Source organism: Nuphar pumila, chromosome 5, assembly GCF_984573655.1.
Source record: "Nuphar pumila chromosome 5, dmNupPumi1.hap1.1, whole genome shotgun sequence".
Taxonomy (NCBI): Eukaryota; Viridiplantae; Streptophyta; class Magnoliopsida; order Nymphaeales; family Nymphaeaceae; genus Nuphar; species Nuphar pumila.
In genome coordinates this window covers 106,408,813-106,426,171 of record NC_143253.1, presented here as the reverse complement: position 1 = coordinate 106,426,171, position 17,359 = coordinate 106,408,813, and the positions used below count along the sequence as shown (strand labels likewise).

The window sequence follows — 17,359 nt, the reverse complement described above, 5'->3', positions numbered from 1 at the left end:
ATTAAAATGATGTAATTTTTCTGTAAACGAGTTAGCTTGAATTTGGCTCAATAGGTCCAGAGTTCAAATGCTATTACTTTCGGTTTTAAAACAAAAATAGTGGTCTCTCTTCATTTTTGGAAAAGAAAAACAGGTCGTAATGAAGCTCATATATATATATATATAAATAATTTTTTTATATTTTTGCCCTCCCGCACCCGCGCCCGCACCCATGTGACATAGGTTTGAGAGGGAGTGTTAAAATGTAAAATATAATGTGTAACATATATATAATAATAATATTACATTATATTATTATTATATATATATATTTTTTATTTTCTTTATTTTCTTTTTTGCTTTTTATATATATCTAGTTCCATTTGAACTAGATATATAATCTAGTTAAGTTCTTGTTAGAACTTGACTGGGTTATAGCCATTGGACTCTAGTCCAACGGCTACAATAAGAGCCGTTGGACTAGAGTCCAACGACTCTTTGGGAGAGCTCAAAATAAGCTTTCCCCTCTTCATTCCTCTTGTATAAATACGGGTGAACCCCTCCATTAATTGTATTCAATGCTTTTTAAGCATTTTGGTTATTAATAAAGATTTTTCATTTATTGTTGTGTTCTTCCTTTTATGCCCTTTTATGGGTTGTGCTTGTAGTGTCTTTTAGACACTCTTTTTGGTGGATTCAAGTGCTTTCGTAGAAGACCATCATTTCATTACACTTGTTACCAGGCTTTGCTAGCATTTTTGGTTCATCTTTTGAGTTGACTACCCATACTGTAGCTTTTCCCTTTTCTGCCGAGTCCCATGCAAGTTGTACATTCGTTTCTCTTAATAATGTTAAGTTATTTTTTCTTTTCTGTTAATTTCTTTTCATTATATCTTACCCATGCAAAACAGTTCTTTTGTGTAAATTGAAGTGACATATGTCACATGGATACAGCTGTGGACATGGGGATAAGGTGGTTTTTATGAAGTTTCCAATATGACTCGTGTATAAGTTGATGTGGAACGTGAGGCAAAATTGGAGTATCCATGTGACAGAATGTGTCCGAATGTGTGTGTGTTTAGGAAAAAAACTGCCTAAAAGTGTGTGTTTCCACTCACTGCTTCTGGATGTTATTTGCATTGCTGAATCTGAAAACTCACTTCTTATTCACGCTGAACTAGAACTACAATTCTGCAAAAAGTAATATGCTTGTTGACACACAAAGATATAATTTACTGCTCTTGTATCGAGATTTCTTGTAGTCTTAAGTGGAGGTATCATCATTTCATTTTTTGCTACCTAAGGAGGTAGGTGTTCCTAAATGCTCTTTTAGTTTTTAATGTTTTCAATTGTTTTATTAGATATTTGATAGTTCCCCAGGTCTGACTAACACCAACTTTTCTGTGGTAAGAGGAAGCTAAGGGTGTGTTTGGATACATGTGAATTCTCAGGAATGAGAATTCACATTTCTTAAAACTTAGGATTCTTTTGTTTGGGTGCCTCATCTTTTTTAAGAAACAATTTTAAAACATTAGAATTCCCTGATTCCCACCTCCTCAGGTGGGAACCCTAATTCTCCACGCATTAAGATATCTGGAGTTCCCTCCAGATACCGCTCCCTCCTTCTGTTAGTATATATATATATAAACTGAAATACCCATCAGGGGTATTTCAGTCATTTCAACTGTAATAGGCATCAGCCCATTAGGGCTGACCACCTTTTGATATTTTTTATTCTTTTGTGCTTTTCTTTTTTTGTGAAATGATGGGGCAGCTGTTGGAGCTGCTCCCACCGGTCACCCATTGGGAGCAGCCCAACAACTAGTTTGGGCTGCTCCCTTGTGGCCTCTTACATTATAAATAGGCCTCTAAAGCCTTTGTATTTTCAACTCTCTAGAAGAGTATTTTCTATGCAATAATAAGAATATTTTTGACCCTTGTGAGGGTGGTGTGGCTTAATCAATCATTTCTCTTGATTATGTTTGCAAGTCCATAAGTGACGTCTCTTTAGATTTGATCCATTTTATTACATGGTATCAGAGCTTTGGTGCTCTTAAAGTATTATTCATTCGGATAATAACAAGAGGAGGATCGTGAGCTTGGTGGAGCATTGTATTGTGGATCGTTGCATCAAGAAGCGCACTATCAAAGAGCTTCTCAACAAATCTTGTATTATCTTTCATTCTTTCTCTCTCTCTCCCTATTGTAAAACATGGAGAATGAAAGAAAAGTAATCGTCTCCATTCCCGTCCCACTCAATGATACAAACTATGTGATGTGGACATCGATAAAAAAAGGTCTGGGGTTTGGTTGATGGTACCAAAAGAGAGCCTAAACTCATTCTTACCAAAATTGAGAATGAAAAGGAAGCTGCTCTTCAAGGATATGAGATGTCTAAAGCCGTCTCCGATTATGAAAAGAAATGAAAAGAGTGGAGGATGAGCCATTCTAAGATAATTGGATGACTCATCAATAGTGTGGACTACAAGTGCTCTAGCTTAGTGAAATTTGATTTCGCTTGTGATGCAAGATATGTATAGCTTCAAGGACATTGCTTTCACATATGTAATGTGCAAAACAAGGTAAGGACTATGATCCAAGAAGAGATGACCATTAGGGAATATTACAATGCACTCTCTCTTTTGGGATGAATTGGTTCTTCTAGAGCCAAAATGACATTGTCCTCAAGATGTAGAACTCTGTGAAAAACAAATTAGAACAAAGCATTTCTACCAATTCGTTAATGGGCTTAGACCCGAATTTGAAGGGACCAAGTCGGCTCTCCTTCGTAGAGGAGGTGTACCATTCATAGTTGAAACTCTTGAAGAGTTAACTATGAAAGAAAATAGGTTGAAGAAACCATCCGCCTCAAACGATGAAGAATCCATGCTTGCTATGTCAAAGCTCGGTAGCCACACTAGGCGTTATAAACCTCCTCACTCTGTGAAAAATGAGAACGGAAGAAACTCCAATGACTATGAAAGAAGTCAAAGTGATAAAAGAAGTGATCATGAATACAAAAATGGTGGCAAAATCATATGCTACCATTATAATGAACTAGGACACATCAAGTCATTTTGTCCCAAAAGAAGGAAAGAAGTTCATAGAGATGATAAAAGGGTTGCCTCGGTGCAAATATCCTTTGAAAAAAATGATGTAGACGACTCCAAATGCATTGACTCATTATCTTTGGCGCAACTAATGGAGACTCTATAACCAATGTTTAAAACTCAAGCTTCTTTATTCTCGGGAGCGGTTGTATCCACAAGTGGTGACCCTGGTAAGACTTTTTGGATACTTGACTCCAGTGCCTCTTTCTGTATGACTCCAAATGAGTCTATATTATCCGAATGTCATAATAATCCAAATAACTCTTATGTTTCAACCGTCGACAAAACTTCATTAAAAATCAAAGGTTTTGAGTTTTTTCAAAAAGAACAAACCTTTAACATACCAAATATTAGAGTAGTACCAAAATTGAATTTAAATCTTTTATCTATTTCTCAAATTACGAATCATGGATGTAAAGTCTTGTTTTCATCTAATGATTGTTTAATACAAGATCTCCAGTCCGGGAAACCGATTGGGTGAGGCCATAAAAGAGGAGATCTCTATGTTATGGACAATCTTGGGTTATCAAAACATATTTTTTGTAATTTTGTGGAAAAGAAAGATATAAAAAATTGGCACAAAAGACTAAGACATCCTATTGTATCCAAATTACACTTGTTTTCGTTTCTTACAGGTTATAAAAAAAGATATTTTGTTGATGAAGATTGCATTCTTGGTAAAATGAAGTCTTTACCCTTTGGGCCAAGATATTTTATATCTAAAAATCTATTTAAGTACATTCGAATGTGTGTGGACCGACTCCAATTGTATCCAAAGGAGGTGTATCTTATTATATTGTGTTTGTGGATGACTATAGTAGATATTTTTGGATATTTTTTCTTAAACAAAAATCCAAAGTATTTGATTGTTTTAAAAAATTTCATTGCTATACAAAGACTCAATTTAAAATCAATATTCAAATCTTTAGAACCGATTCCGGGCGAGAATTTGTGTCAAAAGAGTTCAAAAATTACCTTGACTTACATGAAATCATTAATCAAAAATCTTGTTCGTACACTCCTCAACAAAATGGACTAGCCGAAAGGAAGCATAGACATATTGTTGAGACCACTAGAACACTTTTTATATCAAGAAATGTTTCAAAAATGTTTTGAGCCAAAGCCGCTCTTATGGCAGTTTATTTGATAAATAGAATGCCTTAAAAAAACATTGAAAATATCTCTCGTATTGAAAATTTATTTAAAACATCTCCCAATTATAAAAGGTTAAGAGTCTTTGGGTATAAATGTTTTGTCCTTACCAATAAGAATGACAAGTTTTCACCAAAAACAATTCCTTATGTTTTTTTAGGCTATGCCGAAAATCAAAAGGGATATAGATGTTATGACATTGAAAGAACCAAATTATATGTTTCAAAAAATGTTACTTTTCTTGAAAACGAAAATGAGTTTAGCAAAGAAAAAAATTAAGAGAGTTATGATTATTCATTTCTTTTTTAACTTGTCAATGAACATGAAAGATGTGAAAACATTCATGATGTGCAATAGAGTGACAATGAAGACACTCATGATGCAAATGGGAATGTGAATGGGGGTCTTGATAATGTAGACCTATCTCATAGTGACGTACAAACCTATACTCGACGTACTGAAGACCATTCACCATGTGCTTTAAAAAGATATTCCCAAAATTAAGATGTAGATTCTTCTAGTATTAGAAAATCTATGAGAATTTCAAAAGCTCCTAGATTTGTATCCTATAATTATTTTAAACCGAGGTATAGATCGTGTCTAATGGCCATACATTCATATATAGAACCAACATCTTACCATGAGGCTAAAAATGATCAAGAATGGATTAAGGCGATGAATGGTGAATTAGAAGCCTTAGAAAAGGCAAAAACTTGAGAAATCTAGACCTTACATAAAGGAAGGAAAATTATAGGATGAAGATGGGTCTACAAGATAAAAACTAAATGGGATGTGACATTAGAAAGATATAAAGCTAGGCTAGTAGCCAAGGGATACAGTCAAGAGTATGAGATAGACTATGACAAGACATTTGCTCCAGTCGCTCGAATGACCATTGTTAGAACCCTTATTTCTATAACATCAATTAAAAAATGATCAATCTTTCAAATGGATATAAAAAATGCCTTTTTGAATGGTAATTTCAATGAGAAAGTTTACATGGATTCTTCACTAGGTTTAAGTTTAGCACATGAAAAAATCCTTTGGTTACGAAAAGCTTTGTATAGTTTAAAACAAGCTCCCAAAGTTTGGTATGATAGGTTCGATAGTGTGATGACACAACTTTATTTTAAATCTTGCTATACTAACACTGCGTTGTTTGTTAAGTCTTCTAATGTAGGAATTATAATATTACTGTTTTACGTAGTTGATATGATTATTACAGGAGGTGACAAGCAGATAATTAATCATATCAAAGATGTGCTTAAAGACAACTTTGATACGACAGATCTTGGTTTTTTTACGATATTTTCTTGGAATAGAAGTAACTTACCTCGTGGTTATTTTTTATCTCAAACTAAGCATGCAGCAGAGATCATAGAATGATCAAGATTGTCAAATGAAAAACGAGTTGATACTCCATAAGTCATAAATGCGAAAATGAAGAAAGATGATGGGGAACCTCTGAAGGATCAAACTCCATATAGACAAATGATTGGAGTTTTGTCTTGTCTCTCTATTACTCATCTAGATATTTCTCATGCTATTAATTCTGTTAGTCAATTTCAGCATGCTCTCACTATAGTACATATGAGTGCTGTAATGAGAATTATTAGATATATTAAGAATTCTATCAGTTATGGATTATTTCTATCATCCTCTTTATCGTTAGAAGTTATTACATATTCTGTTTCTGATTGAGAGGGAGATGTGAATGATAGATGCTCAACCACTGGTTTCTGTGTTTTTGTAGGTAATTCTCTAATTTTATGGCGATATAAGAAGTAACAGAAGATGTCCTTCTCTTTCATTGAAGCAGAGTATCGTGCCATGACAACAATTATGTTTGAGTTAGTATGGTTGAGACAATTACTAGAGGATTTGGGAGTTCACATTGCAGAACCCTCAATATTATGTTGTGATAACAAGAGCGCTGTATACATTGCAAGCAATCATACCTTCCATGAGAGGACAAAATATATTAAAATGGATTGCCGCTACGTTCGTGAAGAATTCCTGAGGAAGACCATCACATTGCCTTACGTTCCATCTGAGTATCAACTGACAGACTTCTTCACTAAAGCGCTTTCGTTACCTAGATTTCACTTTCTACTTGGCAAACTCTTGGTTGTTACACCATGAATTTGAGGGGGTGTGTTAAGATATATATATATATATATATATATATATATATATATATATATATATATATATATATATATATAAACTGAAATACCCCTAATGGGTATTTCGGTTATTTCAACTGTAATAGGTGTCAGCCATTAAGGGCTGACCACCTTTTGATATTTTTTATTCTTTTGTACTTTTCTTTATTTGTGAAATGGTGGGGCAGCTCCAACTAGCTGTTGGAGACCATTGGGAGTAGCCCAACAACTAGTTTGGGCTGCTCTCTTGTGGCCTCTTACATTATAAATAGGCCTCTAAGGCCTTTGTATTTTCAACTCTCTAGAAGAGTATTTCCTATGCAATAACAAGAATATTTTTGACCCTTGTGAAGGTGGTGTGGCTTAATCAATCAAGTCTTTCTCTTGATTGACTATGTTCTTGCAAGTCCATAAGTGATGTCTCTTTGGATTTGATCCATTTCATTACACCTCTCTCTCTCTCTCTGAGGAGGAGGAAGAGGACTGCAATATGTGAGGAAAATGATTCTCAGGTGAGTGAAAACCAGAGTTACCGGAAGCGCCTAGGCATATGGGGAAGCGTGCTTCCCCGATACGCGCTTCAGAAGCGCGGAACGTCGTGCTTCTAAAATGCGTGGGGAAGCGTCCCCTTTTTTGGGAAGCGCGCTTCCCTTTTATGGGAAACACACTTCCCATTTATGGGAAGCACGCTTCCCCCACGCTTCCCCATTTTTTTTCATTTTTTTCGCTTCCCCCTCACTTCCGGTTCGCTTCCGAGACGGTTCATAATTTTCTTCTAAGTGGTCGCACGCTTCCCCGCTTCCTAAAATTTTGAAAGTGCCTCGCTTCCCGCTCCCGCTTCCAGTATCTCTTCTCGCTCCCGCTTCCTCGACTGGTAACTCTGGTGAAAACCCTAGAAACTAGTATAAGAATGGAAATTAATGCTTGGTTAACTCTGTTTCATCTATGATTTTTCCTTATTTGTTGGATTTTGTTTGAACCCTAATATCTAGAATGTGAAATACCTTCTCTCTGAACCCTAAAATCAACGTATGCATGGGGTCATGTGGTGCTATTAGAAACCCTAAGGTTCATTGTTAATATGGATGCAATTTCTTGTGTTTTTTTTTTGGCTCATTCTCTAGGGTTTGTGCTGTTCTATTGAATTTTCTGCTGAATTGATGCATTTGGTGCCATTAGAAACCCTAAGGTTTGTTGTTAATGTGGATGTGATTTGAGTAGGCTAGGATTTTGAGTGTTTTAGCTACTGATAAAATGGAGATATTATTGCCATGTTAATTGCTTGATATGTGTTTCAATGTAAAAGCATATCGTGATTATTCTATCATTCATTTTATTATGGTGGGTTCAACCAATTCTTAATTATTCAAGTTAAACCGGCTTGACTTTTCTGTTGTTAATATCGTTCATATTAAGCTGTTTGTATTACTTGTGTTCCTGTATGAAAGAGGAAGCACTGGGGTATGAATTTTAGGGATTCAACAACTCGGATTCAGGTTTGATTAGGCAGATTTGGTAAAGAAAACATCATAATCGATTTGGATTCAGTTTATGATTTCTTAACCAAATCTGACTGATCTGATTTCAATTGATAGCTGAATTTAATTACATGCATTTAAATGGATTCTTGCCTTTCCTCCATCTAAATCTGAATGTGACAACGATTGGTCAAATATCCAATTAGTTACATTTGGTATTTACCACATTCGACCTGAATCCAAACCTTTTACTTTTGCTAGTTATGATGGGTGTTTGTGCAGCATGATCTCATCATTTGAAGCTGTTGACAATTTGTCTGGTCTGCCTCTACATGTATGTTGAAACTATGTTTGTGGGGGGCGCCTGATAAAGGGATTTTGGAACTGTAAATAATACAAGATTGGGCTCTGGTAGGATCCATCTAGATATGGTGTTCAAGGCTTGTCCATAGGTGCAGTTTATACACTTCTATTGAAAACTTGCACTTGTTAGGTACTTTAGATCCAAAAAGCATATCGAGAACCACTGCTATTTGGATTGAAACTTTCATATTGTTTTGATCTATGTCACAGAGGTGCGGGTGCGGATATGGGTGTGGATGTGGCGATGCGGCACTTTAAAAAAACTTGGGTGCAGAGTGTTAAGATATGTGTATTAACATATATATAAACCTATGTAAACCAAAATACCCATAAGGGTATTTCGGTCTTTTTACTAGATAGGCATCAGCCCATTAGGGGCTGATACTTTTAGTTTTTGTCCCTTTTACCTTTTTTATTTTTTGTCCTTTTGTGATAGGGACAGCTCCATATGGTTGTTGGAGCTGCACCCAACCATTGGGTGCGACCCCAACAGCCATATGGGGCTGCCCCCATGTGACTCCTCATGTATTATAAATAGTCCTCTTTAGGTCTTGTATTCTTAACTCATTTTTGAGTGACTATGCAATAACAAATTTGTTAGACCCTTGTGCGGGTGCTTTGATGATTTAATAAAGTATTCTACTTGATTGAATGTGTGTTCAGACATATTTATTGAATTCAATCAATTTCATTACATGGTATCAAAGCTTTGGTGGTCCAAAAGCAATTTTTAGAGGAAAGTTTGTGACAATATCAAGTGGAGGATCGTGAGCTTAGCGGATACAACAAATCACAGATTGTTGCATTAGGAAGCGTGCAATCTCTCACGAAAGTTTTGTATTATATTTTATTTCTCTTTTTCTCCCCACTCTCTCTTTCTCTACTCTTTCTTTTCGCATTGTAAAGAAATGGAGAATGAGAGGGAAGTAATAGTCTCTATTCCTATACGCCTAAACGATACAAACTATGTGATGTGGGCATCCATAGTAAAACACAAAATATGGGAAAAAAGACTATGAGGTTTGGTGGATGGTACCGAAAAAACGACTAAGCTCATTCTTACGAAAATTGAGAATAAGAAAGATGTTGCTTTTCAAGGAGAGGAAATGGATAAAGCCGTTTCCGACTATGAAAAAAAATGGAAAGAGTGGAGGATGGGTCATTCTAAAATAATTGGATGACTCATAAATAGTATAGACATCCACAAGTGTTCTAGCTTGGCAAAATTTGATTTCGCTAGTGATGCATGAAAATATCTTAAAAGCATGTATAGTCTTAAAGATATTGCACACATATGCAACCTTCAAAACAAGGTGAGAACCATGACTCAAGGAGAGATGAGCATTAAGGAATACTACAATGCACTCTCTCTTCTTTGTGATGAATTGACTTTTCTTGAGCCAAAGTGACATTACCTACAAGACGTAGAACTCCGTGAAAATCAAATTAAAATGGAGCATTTCTACAAATTTATTAATAGGCTTAGACCTGAATTTGAAGGAACCAAGTCGGCTCTCCTTATTCCTTTCATAGTGGAAACTCTTAAAGAATTGACTATGGAAGAAAATAAATTAAAGAAGCCTTCTGTTTTAACAGATGAAGAATCCGTGCTTGCCATGTCAAAGCTCGGTAATCATACTAGAAGCTACAAACCTCCTCATTTTATAAAAAAATGAGAATGGAAGAAACTTCAACAACTATAAAAGGAATGAAAAGAGGGGTGATCATGAATAAAAAAAAGGTGGAAAGATAATTTGTTATCATTGTTACTAATCAGGACATATCAAGCCTTTTTGTACCAAAAGAAAGAAGAATGATCATAAAAAAAGAGTTGCTTTAGTTGAAAGGAGTGAGATAGACGACTCCAAGTGCATTGGCTCGCTCTCTTTGGCTCAACTAATAGAGGCGCTACAACCTATGCTTAAAGCTCAAGCTCTGCCTTTTTTGGAAGCGACCATATCTACAAGTGGTGACCATGGTAAGACCTCTTGGATCCTTTACTCCGGTGCTTTCTTTCATATGACACCAAATGAGTCCATATTGTCCGAATATAAATTTAATCCAAATGACTCTTATGTTTCAACTGTCGATGGAACATCCTTGAAAATCAAAAGTTTTTGGATTTTTCAAAAACATCCACATACCAAATATTAGAGTAGTTATCAGTTTCTCAGATTACAGACCATGGTTGCAAAGTACTATTTTTATCTAATGATATACAGGATCTTCAGTCCGGAAAGTTGATTGGGCGAGGTCATTGAAGAGATCTCTATGTCGTGGACAATCTTGAGTTACCAAAACAACCATTTTGTAATTTTTTGGAAAAAAAATATATAGAAATTTGACACAAAAGACTAGGACATCCTAGCGTGACCAAATTACACTTATTTCCATTTCTTTTAAATTATAAAGAAAGAGATTTTGTGTGTGAAGATTGTATTATTGGAAAAATGAAGTCTTTGCCCTTTGGATCAAGACATTTTATAACTAAGAACCCATTTGAGTTAATACATTCGGATGTACGGGGACCGACTTCGGTCGTATCCAAAGGAGGGGTATCTTATTATGTTGTGTTTGTAGATGACTAAAAGACATTCTTGAATATTTTTTCTAAAACAAAAATTGGAAGTATTTGAGTGTTTTAAAAAATTTTATTGTTATATTAAGAATTAATTTAAAACTAATATTCAAATCTTTAGAACCGATAACAGGTTAGAATTTGTGTCAAAAGAATTCGAAAATTATCTTGACCTAAATGAGATTATTTACCAAAAATCGTGTCCATACACTCAACAAAATGGATTAGCCGAGAGGAGACATTGACACATTATTAAAATCACTAGAACACTTCTTGTGTCTAGAAATGTTTTAAAAGTTTTTTGGGCCAAAGCCACCCTTACGACAGTCTATTTGATAAATAGAATGCCTTCCAAAAACATTGAAAATATCTCTCCTATTGAAAAACTTTTTAAAATATCTCTCGATTATAAAAGGCTAAGGGTCTTTGAATGCAAATGCTTTGTCCTTACCAATAAGAGTGACAAATTTTCTTAAAAAGCAATCTTTTGTGTTTTTTTAGGCTATGGTGAAAGTATGTTATGACATTGAAAGAAACAAATTGTATGTTTCTTGAAATATCACTTTTCTTGAAAATGAAATTGGTTTTTTCAAGAAAAAAATTCAAGAAAGTTGTGACTACTAGTTTCTTTTTGACCTTGTCAATGAACATGAACGACGTGAAAATATTCACGACACACATGAGAGTAGAAATGAAGGCATGCAGATTCTTCTAGTCTTAGAAAATTCATAAGAATTTCAAAAACCTCTAGTAGATTTGTATCCTATGATTCCTTTGAACCAAACTATAGATCATGTCTAATGGTCATACACTCATATTCTGAACCAAGATCTTATCATGAGGCTAAACATCATCTAGAATGGTTTAAGGCCACGAATGATGAATTAGAAGCCTTGGAAAAAGCAAAAACTTGGGAAATCCAAATATTTCCTAAAGGAAGGAAAACTATCAGATGTAGATTAGTGTACATGATAAAAACCAAATGCGATGGAACATTAAAACGATACAAAGCTAGGTTATTAGCCAAGGAATATAGTCAAGAATATAGAATTAACTACGATAAGACATTTCCCCCAGTTGCTTGAATGACAACTGTTAGGACTCTCATTGCTATAGCCTCGATTAAAAAATGACCTACATTTCAAATGGATGTAAAGAATGTGTTTTTAATGGTAATCTGGACGAGAAGGTTTACATGGATCCCTCACCAGGCTTTAACTTAGCACTTGAGAAAACTCTTCGGTTACGCAAAGCCTCGTGTGGCTTAAAACAAGCTTTTAAAGCTTGATATGATAGGTTCGGTAATGTAATGACACGACTTCATTTTAAAACTTGTTTTATTAACACTGCATTGTTTGTTAAGTCTTCCAATGTAGGGACAATGATCTTACTACTTTACGTAAATGACATAATAATCACAGGAGGTGATACACAGAGAGTTAATCATATCAAAGATGTGCTTAAAACCAATTTTGATATGTCAGATCTTGGCTTTATGCGATATTTTCTTGGAATAGAAGTTGCCTACTCACCTCGTGGTTATTTTTTGTCGCAGACTAAGTATGCGTCCGAGACCATTGAATGATCAGGACTCTCAGATGAAAAACGGGTTGATACTCCGGAGGTCATAAATGCCAAAATGAAGAAAGATGATGACGAACCTCTACAAGATCCAACTCCCTAAAGACAAATGGTTGGAGCTTTGTCTTATCTTTTCATTACTCGTCTTGATATCTCTCATGCTATTCATTTAGTTATCCAATTTCAACATGCTCCCACTACAATACATATGTAATGAGAATTGTTAGATATATTAAGAATTCCATTAATCATGGATTGTTTTTATCATCCTCTTCCTTGTTAGAAATCATTGCATATTCTGATTCTGACTAGGGAGGAGATGTAAATGATAGATGCTCAACCACTGGTTTATGTGTGCTTGTAGGTGATTCCTTAATTTCATGGCGATGTAAGAAACAACAGAAAGTGTCTCTTTCCTTCATTGAAACTGAGTACCGTGCCATGACAATGACCACATCTGAGTTAGTATGGGTGCGGTAACTTCTAGAGGACCTGGGAATTCACATTACAGAACCCTCCAGACTATGCTGTGACAACAAGAATGCGCTCTACACTGCAATCATACATTTCATGAGAGGACAAAGCATATTGAAATGGATTGTCATTATGTTCATGAAGAATTTCTTTAGAAGACTATCACATTGCCTTACGTTCCTTCAGAATACCAACTAGCGGACTTACTTCACTAAAGCGTTTCTGTCACCTAGGTTTTATTTTCTACTTGGCAAACTCTCGGTTGTCCCACCATGAGTTTGAGGGCGGGTGTTAAGATATGTGTATTCACACACACACACACACACACACATATATATATATATATATAAACCGAAATGCCCATCAAGGGTATTTCAGTTTTTTCACTAGATAGGCATCAGCCCATTAGGGGATGATACTTTTAGTTTTTTGTATTTTTATTTTTTGTCCTTTTGTGATAGGGACAGCTCCATATAGCTGTTGGAACTGCCCCAACGGTCACAAATGTGACTGTTGGGTGCAGCCCCAACAGCCATATGCAGCTGCCCCCATGTGACTCTGTATTATAAATAGACCTCTTTAGGTCTTGTATTCTTAACTCATTTTTGAGCGACTATGCAATAACAAATTTGTTAGACCCTTGTGTGGGTGGTTTGATGATTCAATCAAGTATTCTACTTGATTGAAAGTGTGTTCTTGCATGTTTATTGGATTCAATCCATTTCATTACATAGAGGTGCGAGAAGGGTGTATATATATATATATATATATATATATATATATATATATATATATATATATATAAAACTGGACTTAGTTAGGATTAACTGAATCTACTTTTGAACAGAAATGGACCTTAGTATTGTTGACTTCACCTGACACAAAGGAAGCCGTGTTCAGGTGCCGCTGGTGCGGTGCCCTCTTAGAAGAGTCCGTCTTATATAGGTTTTGATAAACGCAATCTACCTAGGTACTGTGTAGAGTTCAACCTGTTTCTAATAAGACTTCCTAGTTCTAAAATACACAAACACATAGACACACACAGGCACAATGTATATCGTAATCGGGAAATATTCTCTCAAATAAAATGGCGTGTGTTTATATATATATATATATATATATATATATATATAGATAGAGAGAGAGAGAGAGAGAGAGAGAGAGAGAGAGAGAGAGAGAGAGAGAGAGAGAGAGAGTATTGCTATTTATAATGTTAAAAGCATCCTTCTTGCTGTACAATACTTAAGCAAGGAATGACAACAAAATCAAATGCTCTTCTACAAGCAATGATGTGCAATATATGGATTCGGATGTAGAGGCAAAACCCATTTATGCTTCTTATGTTTGAGGAGCACTGCAATTTGCAATTAAACATTGTTCCTTGTTTTTATTAATGTGTGATTTACATGAAGTGCTGGACAAAACAATTCTATGATTATGCCGTCTTTATTTATTGTGGTAGTGGTGGTGGTTGTGGCAATGGTGATAGTGGTGGTGGATGGTGGTTGTGGCAATGGTGATGGTGGTAATGGTGGTGACGGCAGTGGTGAGGGCGGTGGTGTCAATGTGATGATGATAATGGTGGTATTAATGCTGATGAGGATAACGAGTGTGTTTTATGTTTCAAACTGACATTCTTGCAGTTCTCCCCATTTGTTGTTGAAGTTTTTTCATCTACCTGTATGTGCACAAATTGCATCATTTTTTCTAGTACTACTGTTGTTAATTTCCTTTTCCTAGTGGTGCATTTTGTATTGATTTGGGTGACTTGGCCATAGTAGGTCTCATATTTGTGACTTCGCTTGTGGAGACATGAAACAAGTGAAATTTTTGCAGGAATAGTGCCTCTTCTTGGGGTGATGTTTTTGAATATGCATGGACATCTTGAAAATATTAGGATGCAAGTTATTTTCAGTTGTCTTATGCTTCAGATCATGGTTGCTTCAAGCTTACCTGGGTGCCTCATTGATCGCTTTGTTAACTGCTCTTTTCTCATCTCAGGCTCTTTAGATGTTCTCATCACGTCAATAGATAAACATGAAGGGCTAGTTTCCTCTGCTGTACATTGTGTATGTGTGCACGTGCCTGCTGGTATAAATGGAGTGCGTGTTTGTGTGGGCAATGTGGGTTTGAGAGTAAGTGGACAGATGGACTCTTCGCTGCCTTTGTTTTTGTATCTTCTACTGTGGTGCAGACTTCTATTTTCCTGCACTTGTATTCACACAGGTGGCCAATTAGTACAACAGGCTCAATCTTTGCCGCTAGCTCCACGGAAGCTGGAAATCTGGTACATGGAAGCTTTCAATGATCCTCATCATGCCTGGGAATATGTACATATGGGCTCTGGCCTAGCATTTTACCTGTTCTGTGGTGGTGGGAGCTCTTTTTTTCAAGCAGCTGCAGGGTGGAGTGCCAATCTTCGTCTAATGGGTTTTCATCAGAGGAGCACCAGCTGCACCAACAAATTCATTGCATTGCTGGTTCGGTTGGTTGGGTCTGTGTGATGTAGAGGCACCGGTGGAACACATTAGCTCTGTTCTGCAATTCTCGTGTTAACAATGCGAGACAGAATCAGTTTCACCAGAATCTTTGGTCTTTGACATCAAACGACATCAAACGATGAAGCATATCCATAGCTCAAAGGCGTTGACGATCATCAAGCTGTCACGACATCCATTCTATTATTTGGTCCGTTCTTCTTCTCTATATTGCCTTCGATCTTTTCTTTTTTTCCCCTGTTTCTGTTCTACTCTGTTTACTGTTTCCTATTTGTTTTGCAAGGTGACATCTCAACACCTTGCCATACTCTGTTCAATTCTTCCTATTTTTCATTTTTTTTACATGATATCCATCAATTTATGGTGCCTGTGTGGTAGCTATGCTTAGATTGCTCATTAAAATGATTCATGTCTTATACTTTGGATGGATTTGCTGAGTGAATCTCTTGATTCATGGGTTCTGTATATGAATAGTTTGTGTAGGTGTGAAGCTCAGTTCCGCTGGATAGGCCAAGCTGGCCAGCATTTTTCAAAGAAAGTTGGCCATCCTTTTGAAAATATTGCAGAAAATGCTGTGTTTGGGCCCATTAGGTTCATATTCATAATATTTTTATCCCATAAAAGATAGTGAGAATTCTCACATTGATTTCATGGTAAAAACAAACAGGGATGAGAATTCTCAATGGAATTCTTTGAGCATACTTGGGTTATTTATCCATACAAGAGAATTCTTAAAATTGAGAATCCTCTTTCTTTACAGTTCTATGGAATGAGAATTCTCTTTCCCTGAGAATTCTTCTCAAGTGTATCCAAAGATTCCAAACACACCCTAAATGGTTTTCTGTTTCCTTTTCAGTTATATATTTTCTTGTTCCTTCCCGTTGCTATTTTCTGATAGTATTCTATACATTAGTTTTATTCCATTATGTGAACCCACGAAATACTAACAATGATGAGTGATTTATTTTGCAAGAAGATACATGGCCTATGGTGAACAAAGAAGGAAATGCCGGTTCCAAGAATATTATGGACAACCCATGATGAAGTGTTCTATATGATGCACAAAACAAAAAGGTATTGAAATGCACAAATCCAGGTGGATTAGATAAGTTGGTGTTGGATGTGTATTAAAGTCTTCAGGTTGGGTATCAACTTTTAACCATTATGTTTGACTTGTCAAGTACTCCATTGCATCCACCTATTTAGCTTTTGTACAAAAATAATAACTTTTGTCATTGAGTGGTGGTGAACTGGGCTTTCTCTAACTTTTAGTGTTTCCATATATGTTCAGGCTTTTTTGGTTGTGATTCTTCTCGAAGCCTCTATCTTCTAGCTTTTTTTTTTAATTGTGCCATAGTCATGTCACAACTTGAACCCCCTGTTTGGATCACTTTATAAACTGCTCCTTGCCATTTATGCTTATTTTAAGTAGCATGTTTTGGTGTTTTGATCATTTACTTTTATTTTTTTAATGACATTGTATAAATTTCATCCTTTTTCAAAATAAGGGGAGACCTACTTATTTCTTTTGTAAGTGCTTATTTTCTTCTATTCCATCCCCATCACCATTACTACCATCATCACCACCACCACTTCTCCACCACGACCACCACCATTATTGTCATCTCCATCGCAACCACCGCCGCCACCATCATTACCATCATCACCATTGCAACCACCATTATCACCAGCACCCTCACCACTATTACCATCATAACCATTGCCATTGCTGTCATCACTATTACCACTACTACTACTACTACCACCACCACCACTGTCACCACCTTCACCACTGCCACCATCACTATGTCACCACCACAATTACCACCAGTACTATCCACCATTACCACCGCCACCACCCTCACCACTGCCACCATCACTATGTCATCACCACCATTACCATCGCTAACTGATATTTTTTTGTTCATTAAAATTAAATAGTTAGTGATCCAAACATTCACTTAATTAAAAATAAGGGCAA

The 17,359-nt window shown here is 36.0% G+C and overlaps 1 long non-coding RNA gene across 1 annotated transcript; it reads left to right on the top strand.

Moving 5' to 3' along the window:
• Window positions 1-15,295: 15,295 nt before the first annotated feature.
• Window positions 15,296-16,688, top strand: LOC149838020 (uncharacterized). The gene is made up of 2 exons (XR_016432155.1): window positions 15,296-15,568; window positions 16,355-16,688. It is a non-coding gene; the product is annotated as an uncharacterized LOC149838020 (long non-coding RNA).
• The last annotated feature ends 671 nt before the right edge of the window (window positions 16,689-17,359 follow it).